The 10,190-nt window shown below is 37.7% G+C and overlaps 1 protein-coding gene across 2 annotated transcripts in view; it reads left to right on the forward strand.

Moving 5' to 3' along the window:
- LOC106874580 (ubiquitin-like-conjugating enzyme ATG10) overlaps window positions 1-10,190 on the forward strand; it is a 321,299-nt gene that overhangs the window by 185,929 nt on the left and 125,180 nt on the right. The gene's annotated exons all lie outside the window — the stretch shown is intronic.

The raw sequence follows: 10,190 nt of genomic DNA on the forward strand, positions 1-10,190 counted from the left end.
AGTATGAAGTGGAAATGTGAGGAAGAGAAGAGATGTTGAGACATAGTTTGGTGTGTTGTGGTAGAGTGTGTGAGAAGTTTTCTTGTTAAGCATGGGTGGGACACACAGCGCTTCTAGAACTCAGTTTTGCTGACGTGGGTGGGTTTTCTCAAGAACTTCATATTGCCAGACATCATGGTCCATTGTCATTTCCTCTGTGAGGCCCAACTTCCTGAGATTTATTATTTTACTAAATTCTTCATTGTTTTGAAAATTGAAAACAAAGGCAATGTATTATCTCAACAAAAATATGGTCACAAAAAGCTTCATTATTAGTATAAATTATCACCATGGGAACTTGAACAACAATCATAATGTTTGTCAGAGTTCCACCTTGGTTATAAATGTGTTGTTTTTTTTTAATGAGATTTTTGCTATTCAATGATACCATTTAACTAATATTTGTTTTTATAATTCAAGATACATTTATTTCTTCAGCACATTATATTATAAAAGTGAAGAGTTTAGATTGATGGATAAATCAGCTTGTAATATGGTACCTGTTCATGACGAGGTATAGTCAAGTCATCGTCATTGGTAGAATTTAGCTTGAAATGAAATGAAATGTTGCATGTGTTCTCTTCAGTTTTATTTAGTCACTATTTACAAATTCTTCCTTGAATGTTATTGAGGATGTTTCAAGTTTATTATATTTACTGAGTTTTAAATTAAAATATTTTTCACTTTGAATTCTTTCCGTTATTTTTGTTATTGTTTAATCTTTTGAATAGTCTAAAAACTGTCATTTATTTTTAATTAATAATTTAAAGCCTGCAATATTCATAGTTAAATAGTTTCAAAAATGTCTATGTGACACTTCTACATTTAACAACCATTGTTTCATATGAAATTCACTGTTAGGATTAAATTGGATAAAAGACAATATTTTTTTAATAATTCCTTATTTTGCTTGGCTATTTCTAATTAATAGCTTTGGAATGGAAAATAAATATTAGAAATTATTATTGATAATAGTAGAAACCTTACAGTATGGTCAGATTAATTGTGTCAGATGATAAGGTTGGTGTCTTGTTCCCTCCGTGTATTTGTCACCCTTCAATACATAATCTAAAGCAGTGGTTCTCAAACTGGAGTATGTAGTCCCCTAGGGCAGGGGTTTTCAAACTTTTTGACTTGCGGACCCCTTTATATTTCAGACTTTACCCTTATAAACACTTATGAAATTTATACATAAATATTTGCTAAAAAATAACATACACTTTTACATTTATTTATTTAACAGTATTTAACGAATAGGTTTATTGTCAATTAAAAGATTTCGATTAAAAAACATGTATAAAATCAAATTGCCCATAAAAAGTATTTGCTGTCCACAGACCTCCCTGTCTTGTCCTTGCGGACCCCCTGTGGTCCGTGAACCACAGTTTGAAAACCCCTGCCCTAGGGGACCACAAAGTGATTTTAGGGGGACTGCAAAGAGATGCTGAAGTATCATGAAAACAGGTAGCTTGAGGCAATTAAAGAATTTCAAGACTTCCAATTTTTTGCATGCTATCATCCTTTTTTGTCATTGACTTCAAACTCCATACCACTCATACACAATAATTTGCTAATCACACTCGTTGTACAACAAATGTGATTGGTTGATGGAAAAAATGCATGTATAATGTTTGATTGTGCATATGCTGTCACTATTCTACACTCACATGACTCACCATTCCACTACTGCTACCCATGCATTTGCATATCTCTCACTGTCATTTTCCTCACCGGTGCATGTTCCCACATGACCTTGCCCTTTGCCAGTCACCCATTCGCATCCTGCATGTTGGCAGGGCTTTATAAGCCATGATTGTTTTTCATGGCAATGTGTTCTGACAGAACTGTCATCTCAATGGTTATCAATTTACGGAGGTTTATCTACAAAAAAAACGTTCACATAAGCTTTGGATTTCTTCCACAATTAATAATGAGAAGTAAGCTTTATTGCTAATTGGTATACCCAAAAGTTGCTGCAATAAGGCATATATGCACACCTATAGTATATGATAAATGCGAAATAAATATTCAATGTAGTTATATTAAATTTGTTTACTGAATTTTATCTTTTTTTACATAATGTCTCTCAAAAAAAAATATGTATTTGATAAATCTTATTTGAAATTCAATTTTACTGTGATAAAATCTGGTGGAGAAGAGAAACCACAATGTGTTTTGTGCTCTGAGATTTTGGCATCTACTTCACTAAAGCCCAGCAAGTTAAAGAAACAAAGCATCCCAGTTCAATAGAGATGTTGACTTCTTCAGACATGAAACCGACAGATTGACGACATCCAGACTTGATGACACAGGAATGTTTTTGCTAGACATTACAACTAGTTTGAAAGCATTCTACGAGGTTTCAAGGAAAATAGCTGTTGCCAAAAAGCCCCACAATATCAGCAAAGAGTTGATATTTCTTTGCTGCAAAGATACCATATCGAATGTGCTGAGAAGTTCTAAACTTCAGAAGCTGAAGCATGTCTCTCTCTCTCTCTCAAATGATGCTGTAAGCAGGTGAATACCATTAGCTGTCTGATAACATTCTGTCACAGGTGGCCTCGAAGATTCATAATTCACTTTTTAACTTTTTCGTGATTCAGTTTGATGAAATGGTGGATGTTGCCAACTTAGCCCAATTTTGCATCTATGTACATTATGTCCATAAAAATCACCTGGAAGATGAATTCCTGTTTTGCAAAACCTTCAGCACCAAAACAACAGCAAGGGAAATATTTAACAAAGTGGACAAATTTTTTGAGGCACAGGATATCAACTGAGAGCATGTCACTGGTGTGCACCAATGGTACTCTGGCAATGCTTGGTTGCCGTTTTGGTTTTCAAACTTTGGTGAAAGAAAAATCCCCAGCTGCTATTGGTACACACTGCACAATTCATCCACAAATACTAATGGTGAAAACCATTCCTGATGATTTGAAAAATGTTCTGGATTATGTGATTACAGTGGTGAACTTCATCAAAGCAAATGCATCCAACTCTCATCTGTTTGCCAAGTTGTGCAAAGAAAGTGATTCTGACTTCAAAATGCTTCTGTTGCACTCATAAGTGAGATAGCTTTTGAGACAAAAAAACAATGAAGAGTGTCTTCCTTCTAGGAAAAGAAGTCAACCAGATTTGCATGCTAAATTCGCTGATGTTCATTTTATGATCTGCTTGGCATTTTTGGTGGATATATTCAGGTTAGTGAATGCCGTCAACCTTTCACTGCAAGGGAACGATGTAACCATGCTTCATTCTTATAAAAAAATAACTGATTACAAAATGAAGCTTGAACTTTGGCACCCAAAGCTGGATAGAAAGAACTTTGCATCATTTCCTCAACTAAACATGTTTATTGATGAAAACGAGCTTCAAGTTGATGGTGATATCGTTAAACTCCTGAAACAGCACATGTCAATACTAGGCAGAGAAATATCTTTTTATTTTTCTGATCTTCACGACTTTGACAAATACTGCCTCTTTATCATATATATATATATATATATATATATATATGGATTGATATTTTATGTAGGCATAGCAATATTAATAACCTGGATTTAGAGCTCACCATAGATATACTTCAGAACAAAGTGTCCATTGAGTAGAGAGCAATAATAAGGAATTGGAATAAAGTGCACTTCATGTTTGAAGCTCTGGTGAAGCTATAAGGTGATACTCTAGCATTCAACTATTGAATGCATTGCATGTTGTGGCAGAAACAGATGTAAGCTAATGAAGTTCATAACATAATTGTTTATACCTTTGTCCTTCTAATTCCTTTTAAATATATAATTTTACATCTATATGCACACAACTAGGCCCTACACTCAATCTCCTCCTTTCAAACCTTCGCCACTCCTTCATCTTGCTACTATACAGCCCTCCATCATTCTTTTAAGCATGGCACTGTTCAGCCACTATAATTTTATGAGAGCAGAACTGTGTATTTTGTACCCCTGGAATCATTTCCTTGTGTCACCCACTCCCCGTTCTCAATATCATCTCATCCCACTTTATTCTCATAGTCGTCAACACTTCTGTGCCACCTGTTATTTCTACTTTTCTCCTGAGCTACATTTCATAACTGCAATATCTCATTCTTAACACTCTCTCATATCTACAACTAATTACACCTCTTTGTTCACCACTCACTATAACTGCTTTTAAGTATCTCTGATCTCCATCTCTGTCATTGTACTTCTCTCTCTCTCTCTCCCCACAAACACACTCCTTCACTTACCAACTCCAACATATCAACCCCACTGCCTTTTCATATTTACTTACAGCTTTTTTTTTTATTCTACTGCTCTCCACTTTTTCTATACTGCCACATATCACCGCCTCCCTCCCGAGCCTCTTCTATTTCATATCCCTTCCCCGCTCGACTCATATTTACCTTTTACCATACTGTCACTCTTATTCACCATTCACTATATTCACCTTTACTCCTATCTCTAACCAATTGTCCTGCTCTTCTCACACTCTTGCGAACTTATCTACATAACCTTTTCTACTTTCTGACTCCTTATCATCACCGTTTTGTCTCTCCAGCTACTCCTGTTCACCATTATATTATGATATTGCTAGCTACCTTGCTTAAACATCTAATAATTCTATCAATCCACTGTCCAGGATTGGTACTATGAGGTAGTGAGTAAAAATCTATGATGATGATGATATGATTGTGAGTGTTCGTTTAGTAGTTTCTGAATACAAAGCAGACATAGAGACAGAAACCTCTCTCATTCTCTCTCACACACATACATATATTATAGACTGATCTTGACTACTTCACTTCCTAGTCATTATGTCTTGCTGGACTTGTAGTGATTGTTGCTTTTATATAGGCCCGGATCAGACTACAGATTACTATCTCCTCTCTCTCTCTCTCTCTCTTTCTCTCTCTCTCTCTCTTTCAATTCTACATAGTTTTCTTTTTTTATCAGAATTAGTTGATCACATGTCACCTCCTCTTGGGTTATCCAACTAATGAACTCACTTCCCTTCATCAACCATCTTTTGTATGTCCCTTCCCCATAGCCAAACTTACCAAGAAGCCTGATCCTTCCACAACAGAACATCAACTCTTTGGAATTCTCTCCTGGCTATTTATCTCCTGCAATCTTTAATATGCAGATTTTGAGATGACCGTAACAGCCTATAACCAAACCTGCAACCCAAACTTCCAGCCAATGCCATTAAAAACGGCAGAGCGCCAAACAACTATGCAAAACTTACTTTCAGTTATGCCATGGTTTCATTTAACCAAGGATCATTCTGCATATTCCAGCAAGCATTATATGAAAAGAATGAGTGTGTTTGACAATCTTGACATTATTTTCTTACCACAAACGACGGAAAAGTTGAAGACAAAGGGATCAGTGAGTGTAACGTACATTTGTTGAAAACAGCAATACCGAACAAAACGTTACAGGCCTAATAGATGTGACAAAGATTTAATGAGTGACACACTGCTAAAGAGCTAATGTGTGTTATGTAAAAAAAAAAAAAAATCAGTTGTACTCAAGCAGTATGCCAAAAATTTTAAGTTGATGTTTCAAACTTAAGGCTTGAGATTCAATAGAGACGGACTTAACACTGATTCACTGCTCTGAAATACTAAAATAATAGATGTTGATCAGAAAGGAAAGAAAAGAAACAACATGATTTGATAAATGATATTGATCAAATATATACATATTTATATATATATATATAATTTGATAAAATCTCATTTCAACTGAAACATTTAAAAAAAATAATCTTCTGGAATTATGTGTTTCTTTTCTCTTTGTTTTACTTGCTCTGTGGGTGTCTATTTTTTTGATACCTTCCTAATAGATATCACAAAACAACTATCTATAGCAAGCTATCCATTAAATCCTTCTAGTATTGATTCCCTAGCATTGACTAGCAATGCTGCCTAGCAGTCTTTTATAACAAGTTGTTGAGTGAGATTTTTATTTTTTTTTTAAATTCATATTCAACGAAAGATAGTAGATCAGCAAAAATTACCTATTGGAAAGTATCAATGGGGTTGAAAAAGTAATTCATCTATGGCATTATATTCCTTATTGTGCAATGAGTTGGTGAAACATGTGTATTTATGTTGTATAATGTTGTAATAATCCTTTCTGCTATAGCCATAAGGCCTGAAATTTCATGGAAGGGACTTCGTAACATTGACTTTGTTACTCAACTGGTAATTATTTTATCAACCATGAAAGGCAAAGTTACTCATGGTAGAATTTGAACTCAGAGAATAAAGTCAAAAGAAATGCTACTGAGTTTCTTTTTGTCTGTTGTGCGAATGATTTTGCTAGCTTGCTGCCCTCATTGTTATTGTAATAACAGATAGAGACATTGGTTGGAAAATGGAGGTGTAGACATGGTTTGTTAAATGATGTATAAAAGAAACATAATTATTCAGACATGTATCTTTCTCTTGGACTCATTAGCGCTGTAGATAAGGAAGGAAATAAACCTAAAACGTTTAACTCTGTTATCTTGGAGAGAGTCAGTTTAGATGGAGAGGGTCATAGCCCAACTAATTAGGGAGAGAGTCAGTGTAGATGAGATGCAGTTTGGGTTCATGCCAGGGAAAAGCACCACTGATGCTATATTTCTGGTAAGACAGCTGCAGGAGAAATACCTAGCCAAAGATAAACCTCTGTACCTGGCTTTCTGGGTAGAAGTAGGGGCCCACCAAGGTTCAGTCTTCAGCCCCCTCCTATTTATCATAGTCCTCCAGGCAATAACAGAGGAATTCAAGACAGGATGCCCCTGGGAACTCCTCTATGCTGATGACCTTGCCCTAATTGCTGAGTCACTATCAAAACTAGAGGAGAAGTTTCAGGTGTGGAAGCAAGGATTAGAATCGAAGGGCCTTAGAGTCAACCTAGCTAAAACCAAAGTCCTAATAAGTAGGAAGGTAGACAAACCACAAATCCCTTCAGGTAGATCGCCCTGCTCGATCTGTAGAAAAGGCGTAGGTAGAAACTCTATAAGATGTACCCAGTGTAAGCTATGGACACATAAGAGGTGCAGCAATATCAAAGGAAGGCTAACTGGGAAGATAGTTTTTGTATGTGGCAGGGGCTCAGGAGCAATAAACACTGAAAATGTGCAGAGAACAACTTCTGCCACATTCCAGTGAGAAAAACTAGAAGTAGTTGATAGTTTCCGTTACCTAGGTGACCAAGTCAGTAGCGGGGGTGGGGTTCACTGAAAGTGTAGCTGCTAGAATAAGAATAGCCTGGGCAAAGTTCAGAGAGCTCTTACCTCTGCTGGCAAAAAAGGGCCTCTTGCTCAGAGTAAAAAGTAGACTGTATGACACATGTATACGAACAGCCATGCTACATGGCAGTGAAATATGGGCCGTGACTGCTGAAGACATGCATAAGCTTGCAAGAAATGAAGCCAGTATGCTCCACTGGATGTGTAATGTCAGTGTGCATACTCAACAGAGTGTAAGTATCTTGAGAGAAAAGTTGGACCTAAGAAGCATCAATTGTGGTGTGCAAGAGAGATGATTGCGCTGGTATGGACATGTGGCAAGAATGGATGAGGATAGCTGTGTGAAAAAGTGCCACCCTAGTGGTTGAGGGAACCTGTGGAAGAGGTAGGCTCAGGAAGACCTGGGATGAGGTGGTGAAGCACAATCTTTGAACATTAGGCCTCACCAAAGCAATGACTAGTGACCGAGACCTTTGGAAATATGGTGTGCTTGAGAAGACCCGGCAAGCCAAGTGAGACCATAACCCATGGTCTATGCCAGGGGTGTAACCAGCCCACTTATGCGTACCTTTCCTTCATTGGACACTAAACTCTGTTTGCAAAGACCTGTTGAGGCAAGTGAAATTGAAATCGAAATCAAATTTCATGACTGGCATCTGTGCTAGTGGAGTGCTAACCGCACCATCTGTGCATGATCGTTGTCAGAGCAGCTGACTGGCTTCTGTGCCGGTGGCATGTAAAAAGCATCATTCGAGCATGATCGTTTCCAGCGTTGCCTTACTGGCACTTGTGCCAGTATGTGAAAAAATATTCAAGCGAGGTTGTTGCCAGTGCTGCTGGACTGGCTCGTGTGCAGGTGGCACATAAAAAACACCATTTGAGTGTGGCCATTGCCAGTACTGCCTGACTGGCCTTCGTGCCAGTGGCATGTAAAAGCACCCACTACACTCTCGGAGTGGTTTACATTAGGAAGGGCATCCAGCTGTAGAAACTCTGCCAGATCAGATTGGAGCCTGGTGCAGCCATCTGGTTCACCAGTCCTCAGTCAAATTGTCCAACCCATGCCAGCATGGAAAGCGGACATTAAATGATGACGATGATGATGATGATTTACATTGACGGATATTTGTCCTCGTCTTGTTTGTTGTTAACACAACGCTTTGGCTGATACACCCTCCAGCCTTCAACAGGTGTCTTGGGGAAATTTTGAACCTGGGTTCTCATTCCTAAGGTATTTTTTGATGTCATTATTATTATTATTATTTTTTTTCTGCCTCCAATCTCTGTTTGTAGATGGGGCAGTCTTTTTTTAAGTGTTGGTCGCTGCTGCACAGGTAGCACTTTGGCCTTCGCCCCTCTACAGCAACGTGAATTCTTGTGCCATCCGGCAAGTTTATTGAGTCGGGTATGGAATTTATGATATCTTGTTCAATTTGAACAAGGAGCTGCATGCCCACACCCGACCAGCTTTGTTTTTGCATTTTGTGTACCTCCAGAATAGTGGCAGTCTCTTCAATGTCAAAGAGCACAGCTGCCACTATGTTCAAGTTTTATTTTGGTTACGCGCCGACCAAGGTATGTCAGCACGAGTAATAAATCTTCCGCCTTCAGGGGTGTCGGTGAGTGCTGGATTGCATCCTCTTCTGTTGGGAAGCACACTTCCACCATTCCAAAGCGCTTCCCTTTAGTAACGAAACTTTTGTGGCCCCATATGGGCTTGAGTGCTATCTCCAACCTCTGTGGAGTAGCATTTTCTATTTTATGGTACTTTGTGTTATATATCTTGTAAATGATTGTACGTTTGTTGGTGTCGTAGATTAATGCTTGTGGAGTGTTAAGGAAAACATTATTTCCGTCTTTCCTTAACAACTCCTTTGCATCCTTCATTTCTGCCATTGTAACTTGGATTTCTTCTGAGCTCTGCTTAGCTGCAATGGCTACTGGTTTTGGTTTTGGTGTTGTCTTCTTTGTTCTTCATTGTTCTGTTCTTCTCTTCCTCCTTCTCCGGTGTAGGAGCAATGGTGGAGGTAAGAGCTGGGAAGTGCAGATCCGAAAGTCGGTTGAAATATTGGAATCAGGAGCGCTGCACATGGCAGAATGTTCCTCAACATTTATCTCTTTGCCTTTTATGGCATGAGATGGGCGGGATGACATGCGACTTGACATGTCGTCCTTTGGTGGAGGGTGTGATGTGGAAAGAAGGGAACAGCTCACTCTCTTCAAAGACATTTTTCAAAATTGATATGTGTGAAAATGGAAATTTCAAAATGTTCAAATGAAAATTTTGCTCCTAAATGGGGGAAATTTTGCCTAACCGACTAGCTCCGTAAGAACCTAGTCGGCTTGGCTGCACAAATATATAAAATATTACAGGTTTTAAAAGATTTACATGCAAAAATGACAACAACTTACAGAGCTTCGGGAGACACGTCCGTCTGCTTGAAAGGCAATAATAATAATAATTGGTTCTGGTTTTATTGGTACCAAACACCATATGTGCTGGTGTCAAGTTCTATAGCAAAGTACCTTACACATACACACACATAGATGTACGTATATGTGTGCTGCTATCGAGATTTATGTACATTCTTGTAAGCAGAACAAGCTAAATCTTTAGATATGGTCTGCACTAGACAGGATAATCAAGACCTTGCACTATGCAAGATAGTCAAGTTTTTACTCTAGACTAAAGAAACAAATCGCAGTAATACCTTGAACTAGCTGTTCTTTGTTTATAGTTTCTATTGTTATCATTTGAGACAAACTGTTGGATGTAGTCAGCTATTTATATCTAAAACTGAAAAATAAGTTTTATACTGTTGATAAAATTAATTGCCTTTACATAATTTAATTTATCAAAAATTAGTATCAGCTGTGTGAGTAGATTTATTTCTAAAACATTTTTAAATGCC

Source organism: Octopus bimaculoides, chromosome 8 (genome assembly GCF_001194135.2).
Source record: "Octopus bimaculoides isolate UCB-OBI-ISO-001 chromosome 8, ASM119413v2, whole genome shotgun sequence".
Classification (NCBI taxonomy): domain Eukaryota; kingdom Metazoa; phylum Mollusca; class Cephalopoda; order Octopoda; family Octopodidae; genus Octopus; species Octopus bimaculoides.